The sequence below is a fragment of the Suncus etruscus genome, chromosome 8 (assembly GCF_024139225.1).
Source record: "Suncus etruscus isolate mSunEtr1 chromosome 8, mSunEtr1.pri.cur, whole genome shotgun sequence".
Taxonomy (NCBI): Eukaryota; Metazoa; Chordata; class Mammalia; order Eulipotyphla; family Soricidae; genus Suncus; species Suncus etruscus.
The window spans coordinates 44,426,496-44,443,834 of record NC_064855.1 but is presented as its reverse complement, the minus strand read 5'-3'; the positions used below and the strand labels follow the sequence as shown (position 1 = coordinate 44,443,834).

Here is a 17,339-nt window from a genome sequence, read left to right as displayed (position 1 = left end):
ATATGGAAAGTATCATGCTGCATAAAATGAGAGGAATAGGAATAAACATAGAATAATCGAACTCATTTATGGGACAAAAGAGACAATGTGGTAACAATATTCAGAGACAGTATAGATGAGGGCCAGAAGGACTGTCTTTGTGCTTGTCATAAATAATGGAGACATTAAGTTAGAGTAGTGAAGGGACCAATATAACAATGATAGTTGGGAATGATCACTCTGAACAAGAAATAGGTACTGAGAGGAAAGTGATATGCATGATACCCCTTCAGTAACAAATTTGCAAACCACAGCATCTAAAAGGAAAAAAAAATTAAAGAGAGGAGATAGAGATAGAGAGAAAGAGGAAAATATTGTTTCAGAGGCAGACAGGCGGTGATGGAGGAAAGATGGTGACATTGGTGGTGGGAAATGTGAACTGGTGAAGGATGGTATACATTGTATGATTGAAACTCAATCATGAACAACATTGTTAACGGTGAAAAAACCCACTTGTATTATGAACAATCTTATCAGCAGGGTGTTTAAATAAATCAATTTAAAAAGAATAAAACTATTTCAAAAGTTGAAGAGTGCTTATAAATAAATAACCAATGTGACTTAATCATAGAGCTTAAAATGTATAAATTAAAGTTTGTAGGCATATTTTTGAATATTTTTATTGTAGTCAAAGTGAATTACAAATCTTTCACAGTAATATTTAAAGCACATAGTGATAATGAATGAGAGGCATTCCCACCATCAGTGTTGTCCTCTCTCCAACCCTCCACCCACATGTTCCCAGCATGTAGGCATATATTTTTAATCAGTCAAATATGGATTCTTTGTTATTTGGAACAGAAGTCTGAAGAGCACAAAATACAGGAAAAATTTCTCCTTTATTTCACGAAATGACAGCATTTGGGACCAGGTGTGGGGACCCCATTTGTTTTCTGTTCTAAACAGAACGCCACCAAAAACTGTGTGCACACAAGCAAAGAATGAGCCACTCTGAAAGTGTGTTAAGCAAAGTGGAATAAATTGTTTTCTAAAATATTTATGAAAGGCAATATCTGCTTCCCCACAGTCTGCCTCCCCAAGGAGACTTTTGGTAAAAAAAAGTGTGCTGTTGATAGCAGCAAAATTTAGCAACTCTAAAGAAGAATTTTTTATTTTAAATAATGAAAAAAGATTAAACAAAAATAACAGAAAAACACAAATAACACAAAAAAGGAGTTGGGAATGAGCAGGATTCTAAACTGTCTCCCAAAGAGCCCTTATATAGCCCCTGAATGCCCCAGGCTTAGTGAGGGAACAATAAATTTTGCTCATATGATTTGTTGTATTGGGCAGTATATTTCATATAAGGAAAGGGAAGTCGTGCCAAACTTAATTATATGCACTTCTAGCAATGTTTGGGGGATCATATATGGTGCCAAGGATAAACTAGAGTCAATCACATGCAAGTTAAGCGCTTCAACTCCTGTATTACCTCTCCAGCCATAGTAATTCTGAAGGTTCCAGCCTATGGCAATAACACCTTGCTACACCTTGATGGACAATTGCATCTGTTACCTGATACCATTTAAAACTCTGTATTTGAACCTAAGGGCAACACTAAGTTGTAGAAATGGTTGACTAAAGCAGTGCTTCTCAAATAGAGGGGCATGCCCCCCCGGGGGGAGCCAAGTTTGACTTCTACAAACTGTCATAACAAGTTAAGTCCCTTGTTTATGTCTCTGTATGTCTCTGGAGCTGAGAGTTGCTGTGTCCAGCTTCAAACCCCACTTCGAAAAGCTATGCATTACAAAATGTGCTCATTGTAGTGATTAATCTAGGCATCACCTCTGATGAAAAAAATCCTCAAATTATTTTATATATTTTTGTTTTGAAGGTTAAAGTTTTTTTTAATAAAGATACTATTTACAGTAGCACAGGGGCGGGGGCAGAAAATATTTTCTTCTTCCTAGGGGGGCATGACAGAAAATAAATTGAGAAGCACTGGACTGAAGGAATAATATGGTCATTGTTGCATTGCAGAAAGATGGCTCTGGTTTTGGAGGGCAAATGTGGTATAGTGTGCAGAACTGAGGGAAAATAAATAATTCAAAGCAGCTCCCATGGACTTCCATGGACTAAGGGCTTCAACTAAGGAATCTTTGCTACAGAGAGTACTGAAGTCCACGTGTTTAGCAACAATCAGGGCCCAATCAGAAAAGTGCATCTTCTGAGAAGGAATAATCAGAAAAGGAGAGAGGCCCATTTTATTGCTGAAGAGCTTGCTGCCAAAGACCAAAAGAAACAGAACAAACACAGGCAGAGTTCAGTAGAAGAAGCAGTGTGGAAAATTACTAAAAGAAACCAAGTCTATCTCATTTGTTTAAGAAAAAATCAAAGTGATCTTGAGCCTGACACCAACCCAGGTAGCCTTGGGGTAACTAATTACCTGATAAACAAAGGATTTTGGAAAACCAGTTCCAACTGCTAGGGTTTGGTCAGTGGCTAGAATCCTGATATTTCACTGTTCTCTTCATTAAGTCCAAAATACATGACAACATGCATAAACTCTTAGCTGCATGATCAGACACTTAACAGAACATGTGATGAATGGATTTGTAGTCACGTAGTAGATATACACATTTACTGTAGTGCCATTCCCATCTTGGCGATCATGACCTCATGACCACCTGGCACTCTATATAACCCCTCAAGTCAGGAGTGATAATTAAGCACAGAGCCAGCAACAGATGCTGGAATCCCAGGTGTGATCCTACTCACCAAATAGAAGAAAGTGAAAAAACTAACCATCACAGAAACACCACTATCATTAGAATGACAAATATTCAAACTACTCAAAACACCCAAAGCTGTTGAGGATGTATAGCAATAGAACTACTGTTTGCTGTTAGTGCTAAAGAAAAACGATGTTTTGAAAGGCAATCTTACAAATGAAACATACTTCTAACATATGATCTAGTAAGCTATATGCCCAGGTATTTTTACCAGATGAGTTAAAACATTTGTCTACATGAAAGCCTGCACATAAATATTTATTCAAAATGCCAAACTTGGAAGCAACTAAGACATATGTCAATCATCATGCTGCAGGCACGGTGGAGCAAGCAGTAAGGCATCTGCCTTGCACGCACTAGCCTAGGACAAACCACGGTTTGATCTCCCGGCGTCCCATATGGCCCCCCAATCCAGGAGATATTTTTGAGCGCATAACCAGGAGTAACCCCTGAGCATCACCAGGTGTGGCCCAAAAACCAAATGGGATTAACAAAAACTACAATGGTATATTATCAAACAAAAAGAATAAGTGAGTTATCAAACTACAGAAAGATATGAAGAAAATAGTCATGTGTAGCATTAAGTTAAATACTTACTTCATTTAAATATAACAATGTTTTGAATATTATCTTTAAATATTATATTATCATATACTGTTATGAGATGATTGCTCATGAAATCATCTGGCCATTATGTGCATTCACATGATCATATGACTTCTGGAAGGTGAGAAGGACATGCTATTCTGGGGCAGGACTGAATTGCTAGCACTCAACCTGCACACAGTAGGTGTTCATGATATGTTTGAAGTGAGAAATTAAAATTATTTCTTTTGTATGGTTTTCAATATCTATTTTGAATTTTTAAGCCACAAATCATATTATCATCATAATAGAGAAGGGACTGGAAGCTATTTTCAATCCAGAAAAGTCAATCAATATATTTCAAGGCAAAAATCATGACTGGCTCTTGCCACTCTTTGAAATTCATTGAATAACTGCTCAATTCCCCCATTTCATCCCCAGTTCTACGTAGCTTTGCTTTTGAGAAGCACCTAGAAAAATAATTGCCTATTACTTCCCTTTGCCAGATGAGATACAGCAGTGGCAATATTCCATTGCCACCTTTCAAATGTCTTTTCTGCTGAGAATAGCCTTCTGAAATGGGAATGACTTAAACTGCTCATTTTTTTCCCTTCCAAAGGCAATGAAAGGAGTAGTTTTCTCTTTTATCCTGTCAACCTCCAGGGACTTTGGTAAATTCACTCTTTCCAAATTATGGCAGAAATGTTTCCTTGGAAATAGCAATTTTTTAGACAGAATTAAAAAACTCAGATTGAATCCCTACAAATACAAAACGTCTGTGTGCAAGAGAAAACTCAGAGTCCCATTTCTCTATCACATGCTCTCATGCACCCTGTTACAGTGTCTCCTGTAAATGGCTGTTAATAGTTAGTGGGAAGAAAATTAGGTCTGTGCAGCAGAGAGACAACTGCTATGAACAGAAATCTGAAATGGCACCAACATTGACTTTAATTTTGCTTATTTTAATCCTGGGGATCCTTGACAAGCTGCAGAAGTCAGTGGGCTGTGTCATAGCTCTAGTGGTGAAGTGATATCTCTCAGGCATCTGAGCACATCTTAGTACTTAGTCACCAAACATCTGGTCACCAACCACTACCCAGTACTGGTACTAGGAACCAGCTGCCAAAAACACAGAGGAAAAAACATGAGTAGATGTAGAAACTAGGCTAGAGAGACAGTATTGTTCTTCTCTCCCAAATTAAAAATTGACTGACCTTCAGTTTATAATCTGAATTAATCGGGAGCATGATTTCACAGCCTGATATATATGTAAATCATACATATACTTAAACCATGGCATAAGCTCAGCTTGAGCCCAGACTCTACATGATATTTGTCAACTGAGCTCTGAAATAATGTAAGAATTATCTTGATGATTTTATTCATGCCCAGACCATATGCCTTCAAGTCTTTCCTCACAGAAAATATAAACTTTTAGAATGTCCTTTTTTTCATGAAGGGGTAGAGAATTAGCTCACACTACAAAATACTTGGGGGTTACTCCTGGCTGTGCATTAAGGAATCACTCCTGGTGGACTTAGGGGCCATTTGGGATATAAGGAATCAAACATGGCTCGCTGCTTTCAAGGCAAGTGCCCAATCCAGTATATTATTTCTCAGGCCCCTCAAATCCCCTTTTATTTAATAAGAAAAAAATAAACAAAGACAATACACTGGTGAAAAACTTTTTGATACAGTTAATATGGTCATTCTTCTACCCTATTCTGTACAAAAATGAATTTTCTACTTATTTGAAAGAAAGCAGAAAACCAAAGGTATGAATCCTGAATCTACTAGGATAGAGAAATACAGCACCAACTCCCAGTTGCCTCTATATATTGAAGAAAAAAATGAGCAAAGTTACTCAGTTAACGCAGAAAAACAGCCCACTTACAACCTCCCCACATCACTTCCTTGAGCACTTTGAATAATTTGTATTAATAATACAAATAAAAATAATTGGGGCTGGAGTGGTAGTACGATGGTAAGGTGTTTGCCTTGCATGCAGCTGACCCAGAACAGATGTGGGTTCGATACCTGGCATCCCATATGGTCCCCTCAAGCCAGGAGCAAATTCTGACTGCAGAATCAGGAGTAACCCCTGAGTGCCACAGGATGTGACCCAAACAAAACAAAACAAAAACCCCAAAACAAATGAAAATCATTTGCCACCAAATATTTTAGAAAGTTGCAGTGTTCAGAAGTGGGCATCAGGTAGATTGTGAACTCAAATATTATGACTAAGAGCTTTTTGATGTGCCTTAAAGTCCCTCCAACTTCTCATAGTCATACAAAAAAATTGAGATTCTAAAATGACATGACACCTGCCAATCACTCAATTAATATAAAATTTTGCCTATGTTAGCTGCCATTAGCTATCAAACTATGGCATCTTTCCATACAATCGATTGAAGGTAAAGAGAAACATTTCTTATACCATAATTAAAATCAAGAAATAAAAGAATAAAAAATTAGTGTGCCATACAATTTGATAAGGTAATATTTTTCATACGCATTAAAATATATTTAAAGATAGGTTAGCACATATTTCTGAAAACAATGCAACATAAAATGTTACTGTTGAAAAATAAGAAACATTTGGTGAAAACATAACAAAATTGATAAAAAAGAACTGTAATATTTTTTTTAAAAAATCTATGAGCTTTTGAAATATTCATTGCAACCATAAACCAATGAATTAAGGGAAAACGTTCTGAGCACTTTTAGAGACGATGAGTTAAAAATGTTTTTTTGCAACTTTAGCCCTTTTAGTTCCTATCCTGGGCCAGCATGGCCACTTTCTATCAGTAACAATATTGTAAAACACAGTGCCCAAAAGAGAGAAAAGAAAAATAATAAGAAAGAAAAACTAAAAAAATGTCAGTCATAGAGTTAGGCTTGGGGTTAGGTTGGGAACTGGGGACATTGCTGGAGGAAGTAGACACTGGTGAAAGGACTGGTGTTGCAACATTGCATGCCTGAAACTTAATCACGAATAATTTTGTAACTCATGGGTATTCAATTATAAACAAAAAAATACTTTGATCAAGTGTTATCTGTGACTATGCATAATGTAATAGAAAAATGGCCTTTTAGAAATATAAGTATAATCTACTCAATGCACTGAAAAATAGTGGAAAATTCAGATAACAAGTGACATAAAAAGATAAATAATTTGTGATATTTTTTATTGCAGCTGATAAAATAATTGTGAGCTATATTTATTTGTGTGAGGGATAAATATGATGTTATTAAAGAGTGTGTGAATATGCTCATGAAAATGGCAGTAGGAAATTAAGATTTTTTAATAAGTCTAATATTAGCAGGTCTAAAGATAATCCTCATATGGGTGATAATTTTTCAGAGTAGATAACTTAACACATTCATTTTATGTTATATAATATTAACAAGAAAATTTATAAGAATACTTAATGCTTCTTAAATTATTTACAAAGAAGACATTCAAGCATCCTACTCTATAGGCTCGATATTCTTAAATCTGCAATACTCCTATTTTGAATGTGCTTCTGCTTAGATATTGGCAACTGGCATGCAAAGATAGGGAGTAATTGGCAAAGTTTTACATAATTCAAACACTTGCCTATTCTGCTGAAATCAGATTCCAGAAATGCAAATAAAGTCCTAATGCTGAAATTAAAATTGTAACCCATTAAAATGTTAACTAATATAAAAATTTATAAAAATAAATTATTCATGTTTAATTATTCTTATTATTGTGTTGAATTGGCTTCTGAATAACTTTTGTAAATCTTGAAAAAAATTACAAATACAAAAATTAACTGCCTAAAAACACTGAAGAACAACCCAAGTCAGCATTTGAAGAGTCAGCACACCACTATGAAGTAAAATTTGTTAAAATGTGAACCAGATGTTCCCTGCTACTTTGTACCCTAGAGCTTTGCCTAGTGATTTGAATAAGGCACTTGTGCAAGTGTTAGGAAGAATTATAGCTTTTGAAAAATGTTTGGTTTGTATTTCCTCAGAGATACCCTTTCAAAACAGACCCTATGAATTTAATACAATCCAAATTTAACTAGAGAATTTATGTAATATGGAACATATGAAAGATCCACGAGAATCTCCATTTTTGTCAATATAATAGATATTACATAAAATCCTATTAAAACATATCAAGGCCTCTGGAGGGGCCAGAGAGTCAGTGCAGTGGGTAAGGCATTACTTTGCATAGGTTCAATCACTGGTATTCTATGATTCCTGAGTGCAGAGTGCAGAGTCAGGATTAAATCCTGAGATCTGCTGAATGTGATTGCCCAAGAGAGAAAGAAAAGAAATGGCAGGGAAGAGAAGAAAGAAAGAAAGAAAGAACGAAAGAAAGAAAGAAAGAACGAAAGAAAGAAAGAAAGAAAGAAAGAAAGAAAGAAAGAAAGAAAGAAAGAAAGAAAGAAAGAAAGAAAGAAAGAAAGAAAGAAAGAAAGAAAGAAAGAAAGAAAAGAAAAGAAAAAGAGATTTCCTTGATAGGAATATTACATATTTAATATAGTACCTTTTTAAATTGTACTTGACTAGATCATAGAATCTAAAAGACATGCTGCTGTAAGCAACGCCAATCAAGAATTTAAAAAAAGTTGAGAATACAGTCTGCATGCAGGGCAGATCGCTCTGTATTTAATGATATGCTGAAACTAGAGGATGCTCCACATCAGCCTGACATCGACGAAAGAAATGCACAGAATCCAGAGTCTTCAAATATAAAAGTCTGATACCAACTATAGCTAAAGTGTGCACAAGTTTCACTGGGACCTTGAGAATGACTGGAGTTGGATAGACTGGTATGCCTGGAACCCAGAGTCTGTCTTATGCCAATAAACTTCTGGGGTGAGGCCTTTTTGTAATCAGGTCAAGGACTTTTTTTTTTCATTTTCTCCATTTTTCTGGACCTATGCAAACATTGGCGATTGCCACTATCACACCTTTACTATATTTTTTTTACTCTTATCTTTTAAGGAAAAACATACAACTTACTGAACTTAAAAACAAATTACTGTAGTAGAGTGCCTGTCGCGAATGCAGGTAGGGGATGGGAAGGGGGGAGGGGTTAATGTTGCACTGGTGAAGGGGGTGTTCTGGTTATGACTGTAACCCAAATATGATCATGTTACTTAAATAAAAAATATATTTAATAAATAATAATAATAAATGAAGATAAAAAATACTATACATAAAAAAGTTGAGAATAAAGTGTTTTACTTTGAGAAATAAGGCAAAGTATATGTAGAGAGCATATAAAAATGGATTAAGATTAAGGTCAATATCCGGCAAAAGCTGGCTCCCTGTGTGTGACACCAGGCGGGGAAAATCCGCGAAAGTACACCGGCCCAGTGGGGCTCAGCTGTGAAAGACTGTGAGTGTGACCTGTCTATGTCTGTCTACTGTCCTCTTGCGTGAAACTCTTGCGAGTGGGGCAAAAAGAGCCTCCAGAAACCTCGCTCGCCCAGACGCCATTTTCAGGGAGGGACTTCAGAGCATAAAAACCGGCTAACCTTTGCAAAAGCTGGCTCCCTGTGTGTGACACCAGGCGGGGAAAATCCGCGAAAGTACACCGGCCCAGTGGGGCTCAGCTGTGAAAGACTGTGAGTGTGACCTGTCTATGTCTGTCTACTGTCCTCTTGCGTGAAACTCTTGCGAGTGGGGCAAAAAGAGCCTCCAGAAACCTCGCTCGCCCAGACGCCATTTTCAGGGAGGGACTTCAGAGCATAAAAACCGGCTAACCTTTGCAAAAGCTGGCTCCCTGTGTGTGACACCAGGCGGGGAAAATCCGCGAAAGTACACCGGCCCAGTGGGGCTCAGCTGTGAAAGACTGTGAGTGTGACCTGTCTATGTCTGTCTACTGTCCTCTTGCGTGAAACTCTTGCGAGTGGGGCAAAAAGAGGCTCAGAGGAGCACGGCCGCTCCACTTCACTACGCGGCCGTGCACTCTTTCTAAGGAAAGAACTCCATTGCAACAAGAAGGAAAAATCACACTAAGAACGGCGCTATATCACAGAAGCAAACATTTCTCTCCAGACTGTCTTCTCTACTGCGTGCTCAGGCCTAAGATTTGACCCAGTGTGAGGCTTCATCCACGGAGGACTCCCCTCCCTTAGAGGCAAGTCAGCCCATCCAGAAAGGGAGGAGCCAGAGGAGTGTGCTGCCTACATCATATAGACAATGAATACCACTACAACACGTAGAAAAACCCACAATACAAGTGTGACAATGGGGAAACAACGCAGGCCAGCATCAGACATAGAGAATGAAGATGACAATTCTGAGGACCAGATAATGACTGAACAACTAATCAACCTCTCAGATAAGGACTTTAGACTAGCAATATGGAAGGTGCTCAACAGACTCCAAGAAACCATGGATCGAGTTGAACAGAACACTAATAAGAACCAAGAAAATATGAAGGCAGAAATGACAAAACTCAAACTGAAATAACATGTCAACTAACAGGCCTGAAAAAGTCAGTAAACGAAGTGAATGACAAAATGGATAAGCTCTGGGACAGGGTATCAGAAGCTGAGAATAGACTTGGTGCTGTGGAAGATGAGATACATAACAATTCCATACAGCAGGAGAGATTGGACAAAAAACTTAAAGCAAATGAGCAGACAATGGAAAAATTAGGCAAAGAATGGGAACAGACGAAAATAGAAATCTATGATAAGATCAACAGAAACAACTTAAGAATCATTGGAGTCCCAGAGACCCAGGAAGAAAATTTCCAGGAAGAATCAATGGTCAAGAACATCATTAAAGAGAAACTTCCAGAGCTAAAGAATATATGTGATCAAATCCTGCATGCCCGAAGAGTACCAACCAAAAGAGACCCCAGAAAAACCACCCCAAGACACATCCTAGTCACAATGACAAATCCCACAGATAGAGACAGAATTCTGAAAACAGCAAGATCAAAAGGGGAAATCATGTTCAAGCAAGCTTCCCTGAGATTTACAGCAGACGTGTCACCAGAAACGCTCAATGCCAGAAAGCAGTGGTGGGATATTGTGACAAGACTGAATGAAATGAATGCTTCACCCAGAATACTATACCCAGCAAAACTCACTTTCCGGTTTGATGGAAGAATACATGGTTTCACAGACAAAAAACAGCTCAGAAACTTCACAGACACAAAACCAGTCTTAAGAGAAAAACTGAAAGACCTAATCTAAGACAAGACTACCCAAAAGACACACCAAATTTTGAAATAAAGATGGCGTTAAATCCCAGGACAATTCTTTCTCTCAACGTCAATGGACTAAATGCACCAGTTAAGAGACACAGAGTGGCTAAATGGATCAAAAAACTCAATCCAACCTTCTGCTGCCTACAAGAAATGCACCTGAATAGTCAGAACAAACATAGACTCAAAATAAAAGGCTGGAGAAAAGTTATCCAAGCAAACAACACCCATAAAAAAGCTGGAGTGGCCATACTAATATCAGATAATGCAAACTTTATACTCAGGAAGGTTGTAAGGGACAAAGACGGACATTTTATATTAATCAAGGGGTACGTAGAGCAGGAAGAATTCACTCTCCTAAACATATATGCACCGAATGAGGGGCCAGCAAAATATTTAATACAACTGTTGACAAATCTGAAAAATAATATCAACAACAACACAATAATTGTGGGGGACCTTAACACGGCTTTGTCAACACTGGACAGGTCAACCAGACTGAAACCCAACAAGAATATACTAGACCTGAGGAGAGAAATGGAAGAAAGAGGCCTAGTGGATATATATAGGACACTCCATCCCCAGAAACCTGGATACACATTCTTCTCCAATGTACATGGGACATTCTCCAGGATAGACTACATGCTGGCACATAAAACATACCTCCATAAGATCAAGAGGATAGAAATTTTGCAGACTACCTTCGCTGACCACAAGGCTCTGAAATTATTTGTGAACTCCAAAGGGACTCAGAAGAAACACTTTAACACCTGGAAGTTAAACAGCCTCATGCTCAATAACCAGTGGGTCCGAGATGAAATCAAGGAGGAAATAAAAAGGTTCCTGGAAACAAATGACAATCAAGACACAAACTCTCAGAACTTATGGGACACAGCAAAAGCAGTACTGAGAGGAAAATTTATAGCTTTGCAAGCACACATCAGGAAGGAAGAAGGAGCTTACCTGAGTAGCTTAATGACACAGCTAATAGAACTAGAAAATGCTCAACAAAAGGACCCAAGAATAGGAAGACAGAAGGAAATAACAAAGCTGAGAGCAGAAATCAACGAAGTGGAAACTCAAAAAACAATCCGAAAGATCAACGAAAGCAGAAGTTGGTTCTTTGAAAAAATAAACAAGATTGATAGACCACTGGCAAACCTAACAAAGAAAGAGAGAGAGAGAAACTTGATAACTCGTATCAGGAATGAAAAAGGAGAGATCACTACTGATATGACAGAGATTCAAAGGGTAATCAGAAACTACTTTGAAAAACTCTACGCCACTAAAAATGAGAACCTGGAAGAAATGGATAAATTCTTGGACTCTTATAATCTTCCACGGTTGAAGGAAGAGGATGTAGCATATCTAAACACCCCCATCACCATTGATGAAATTAAAACAGTAATCAAATGTCTGCCGAAAAACAAAAGCCCAGGTCCAGATGGATTCACTAATGAATTCTATCAAACTTTCCAAGAGGAACTACTGCCAATCTTGGCAAGACTCTTTCATGAAATTGAACAAACAGAAACACTTCCAAATAGCTTTTATGAAGCCAACATCACCTTGATACCTAAACCAGACAGAGACGCTACCAAAAAAGAAAATTACAGACCAATATCACTGATGAATGCAGATGCAAAGATCCTCAACAAAATCCTGGCAAATAGGATTCAATGCCTCGTTAAGAAGATCATCCACTACGATCAAGTAGGTTTCATCCCAGGAATGCAAGGCTGGTTTAACATCCGTAAATCTATCAACATAATACACAACATCAATAACAAGAAAAAATAAAAACCACATGATCATATCAATAGATGCAGAGAAAGCATTTGATAAGGTCCAACACCCATTCTTGATCAAAACTCTCAGCAAGATGGGAATGGAGGGAACCTTCCTCAATATAGTGAAGGCCATCTACCACAAGCCAGTGGCAAATATTATCCTCAATGGAGAAAAACTGAAAGCCTTCCCTCTAAATTCTGGCACAAGACAAGGCTGTCCTCTCTCACCACTCCTATTCAACATAGCACTGGAAGTACTTGCTATAGCGATTAGGCAAGAAAAGGATATCAAGGGAATCCAGATAGGAAAGGAAGAAGTCAAGCTCTCACTGTTTGCAGATGACATGATACTCTACTTAGAAAACCCTAAAGACTCTATCAAAAAGCTTCTAGAAACAATAGACTCATATAGCAAGGTGGCAGGCTACAAAATTAACACACAAAAATCAATGGCCTTTCTATATACCAATAGTAATAAGGATGAAATGGACATTAAGAAAACAACCCCATTCACAATAGTACCACACAAACTCAAATATCTTGGAATCAACTTGACTAAATATGTGAAGGACCTATACAAAGAAAACTATAAAACTCTGCTCCAAGAAATAAGAGAGGACACACGAAAATGGAAACACATACACTGCTCATGGATTGGCAGGATTAACATCATCAAAATGTCAATACTCCCCAAGGCATTATACAGATTTAATGCCATCCCTCTAAAGATACCCATGACATTCTTCAAAGAAGTGGATCAGACACTTTTGAAATTTATTTGGAACAATAAATACCCTCGAATAGCTAAAGCAATCATTGGGAAAAAGAATATGGGAGGAATTACTTTTCCCAACTTTAAACTGTACTACAAAGCAACAGTTATCAAAACAGCATGGTATTGGAATAAGGATAGGTCCTCAGATCAGTGGAATAGGCTTGAATACTCAGAAAATGTTCCCCAGAGATACAACCATCTAATTTTTGATAAAGGAGCAGGAAATCCTAAATGGAGCAGGGAAAGCCTCTTCAACAAGTGGTGTTGGCACAATTGGATAGCCACTTGCAAAAAATTAAACTTAGACCCCCAGCTAACATCATGTACAAAGGTAAAATCCAAATGGATTAAAGACCTCGATATCAGCCCCAAAACCATAAGATATATAGAACAGCACATAGGCAAAACACTCCAGGACATTACAGGCATCTTCAAGGAGGAAACTGCACTCTCCAAGCAAGTGAAAGCAGAGATTAACAGATGGGAATATATTAAGCTGAGAAGCTTCTGCACCTCAAAGGAAATAGTGCCCAGGATACAAGAGCCACCCACTGAGTGGGAGAAACTATTCACCCAATACCCATCAGATAAGGGGCTAATCTCCAAAATATACAAGGCACTGACAGAACTTTACAAGAAAAAAACATCTAACCCCATCAAAAAATGGGGAGAAGAAATGAACAGACACGTTGACAAAGAAGAAATACGCATGGCCAAAAGACACATGAAAAAATGTTCCACATCACTAATCATCAGGGAGATGCAAATCAAAACAACGATGAGATACCACCTCACACCCCAGAGAATGGCACACATCACAAAGAATGAGAATAAACAGTGTTGGCGGGGATGTGGAGAGAAAGGAACTCTTATCCACTGCTGGTGGGAATGCTGTCTAGTTCAACCTTTATGGAAAGCGATATGGAGATTCCTCCAAAAACTGGAAATCGAGCTCCCATACGATCCAGCTATACCACTCCTAGGAATATACCCTAGGAACACAAAAATACAATACAAAAACCCCTTCCTTACACCTATATTCATTGCAGCTCTATTTACCATAGCAAGACTCTGGAAACAACCAAGATGCCCTTCAACAGACGAATGGCTAAAGAAACTGTGGTACATATACACAATGGAATATTATGCAGCTGTCAGGAGAGATGAAGTCATGAAATTTTCCTATACATGGATGTACATGGAATCTATTATGCTGAGTGAAATAAGTCAGAGAGAGAGAGAAAAACGCAGAATGGTCTCACTCATCTATGGGTTTTAAGAAAAATGAAAGACACCCTTGTAATAATAATTTTCAGACACAAAAGAGAAAAGAGCTGGAAGTTCCAGCTCACTTCAGGAAGCTCACCACAAAGAGTGATGAGTTTAGTTAGAGAAATAACTACATTTTGAACTGTCCTAATATTGAGAATGTATGAGGGAAATGTAGAGCCTGTTTAGGGTACAGGCGGGGGTTGGGTGGGGAGGAGGGAGATTTGGGACTTGGGTGATGGGAATGTTGCACTGGTGATGGGTGGTTCCTTTTATGACTGAAACCCAAACACAATCATGTATGTAATCAAGGTGTTTAAATAAAAAAAAAAAAGATTTAGGTCAATATCCAAGAAGCAAACAAAAAGAATCAGGAACTAATATTGAAAGGAGTCTGAGGTAGGAGAACTAATCAACCAGCCAATCAAACAAAAGTCCAACACCAATCCTGAGAATCAAGGTACCAAAATTTAGGGAGGTTTAAAAATAAAAGGACCAATCCATGGTAGGAAGCTTGCTACAAATAGCACAGGTGTGCAGGTAGGGCAGAGACGGGGCCATTATGACAATGATAGTTAGAAATTATATCTCTGGACAAGAAATGGGTGCTGAAATGAGGTAAAGTGATATTCTTGGTACCTCTTTGGTAACAGTATTGCAAACCAGTGTCTAAAAGGAAAAAAGCGAAGAGAGGTAGAGAGAAAGAAGAAAAGAGAGAGAAGAAAATGAGGGAGGACAGCACTGGTGGTGGGAATGCCCCTCATTCATTGTCACTATGTACAATAAATGATGCAGTGAAAGATTTGTAATGCACTTTGGTCACAATAAAAATTAAAAAAAGAAAAAGAAAAAAAAAAGAAAATGTCTGCTCTAGAAGCAAGCAGGGGAAGGCCAAGGTTATAGGGCTGGATGAAAAATGGGGGACAGGAAAAGTGCACTGATGAAGGGTCTTGTATATATGACTGAAACTCAATTATAAACAGCTTTGTAACTGTAAAAAATAACTATTATGAACAAGCTTGTAAACCACAGTGTTTAAGTATTTTAAAAATAAATTAAAAAAAAACTTTTCTTAGTGAAGAAGCTTCTTAATGTTTTTACATCACTGCAGAGCCAGCAGGCCTTCACAGAGTACAGGAACTCTGTCACCTGTGTACAGTGCTGTGACTTACATTGTTCAGATATGCCTGCTAACAATGCTTCTCAGTTCTTCAAGTCTATCTTCAACCTTATCCAAAATTTGTTGCTATGGCCGGAGAGATAGCATGGAGGGAGGTTAAGGCATTTGCCTTGCATGCTGAAGGACGGTGGTTCAAATCATGGCATTCTATATGGTCCCCTGAGCCTGCCGTGGGTGATTTCTGAGATAGAGCCAGGAGTAGCCCCTGAGCACTGCAGGGTGTGACACCCCCCAAAAAAGAGTGTGAATCAAAATTTGTTGCTATGGAATAGAGGTTGTGAAAAGCCATTTACCATGGACCTGTGTATTTTAAAAATGTATAAGCTAGGAAGCAGTGTGAGTATTTAAACATTTCACACATAATATCTAATTTTCTCTCCCTTAATTCCAACTGCAGTCATTTACTCTTCCTACATCATGTTCACTTCAGGTGATTTGTTAAATCTCTGAGTTCATCACATAAATATCCAAACTTACAAAACATATAGAAATGTTAGGTTTATAATATAGGTAGGTATTTATTTTGTATAAATAACATTTTGGTAAAAATCTTATATTTTCCTCTCTTTTGTTTCGTTTTTTATTTTTGCATTAGGGACATATATTCTCAAGGGTTATTGTTGTGTTCAGAAGTTATTCCCAGCAGTGACTGGGGGATTGAGAAGTGCCAGGGAACAAACCTGGGCCTCCTACAAGAAAAACATGCACTCTACCATTTGATTTGTCTCCTCAGCCCTTGAATTTTTCTTGACTCCCTCAAGTCATTTCGCAGAATTATAATTTAATTGTCACACAGTTACTTGATGGAGTGACTTCACAAATACACTAGTATTTGACCACCTCATTATTAAATGCATTCATTTTCTTATAATATTTTACTATGAGTGGTCAAAATATTATTACACATATATTTATATTCTTTTTGTTGTTTTTTTTTGGGGGGGCATACCTGGTGACCTCGGGGGTTACTCCTGGCTATGCATTCAGAAATCGCTCCTGGCTTTGGGGGACCATATGGGATGACAGGGATCAAACCCAGGTCTGTCCTGGGTCAATCATGTGCAAATGCCCTACTGCTGCATTATCACTCCATCCCCAATTACACATATATTTGTATTCTGATGCTCTTATTTATCTGACATAAATTCCTAGGAATTATATTTCTGGGTGAAAGAAGTTTTACATAAACAGATATTACTAAACTGCCATCCAAAAACACTGTAAAGCTTATGATTTTTTGAGATCATTAAGTCATTTCAGAAGATTTATTAAGCTCTTGTTTATAGTTACTGTTCTATTATTCTTTTTTTTCTGAAGAGTAGACATCTAAATTGGTTTGTCTTATGGGGATGACAGTATTTAAAAACATAGGTTGCTGTGCAGGTATAAATCACGTGAGCCAGTAATTCCTAGCACTATTTCTCACATGTGGCTTTTGTGGAACATTGTTGCATTAAATAATTAAAGATGATGCTGATGGAGGAGGATGGATGGAGGTATCTTTCTCTGCCACCCCAGGCCACATGGCTCTGCAATCCCTATTCAGCTGGCGGGTCCCAGGTTTAGGTGAACGGCGGAATCAGACTCATCCAGAGACAGGCATCAGGAAGCATCAACTTTATTCCTACCCTATCCACCACATGTGTGTGGCCTATATCATAACCTTTTAAGCATTTGCTATTTTTAGCTTGCCCTGCATCTTAACTCCTTTCAGTCGTCTTCCCTTTGACCTCCAAGCTGGCCAAAGACCAAAACGGCAAAA

General features: G+C 37.9%; 1 protein-coding gene across 2 annotated transcripts in view; it reads right to left on the bottom strand.

The window, feature by feature from the left end:
- Positions 1-17,339, bottom strand: part of MTUS2 (microtubule associated scaffold protein 2) — a 584,178-nt gene that overhangs the window by 199,230 nt on the left and 367,609 nt on the right. The window lies entirely within an intron of this gene.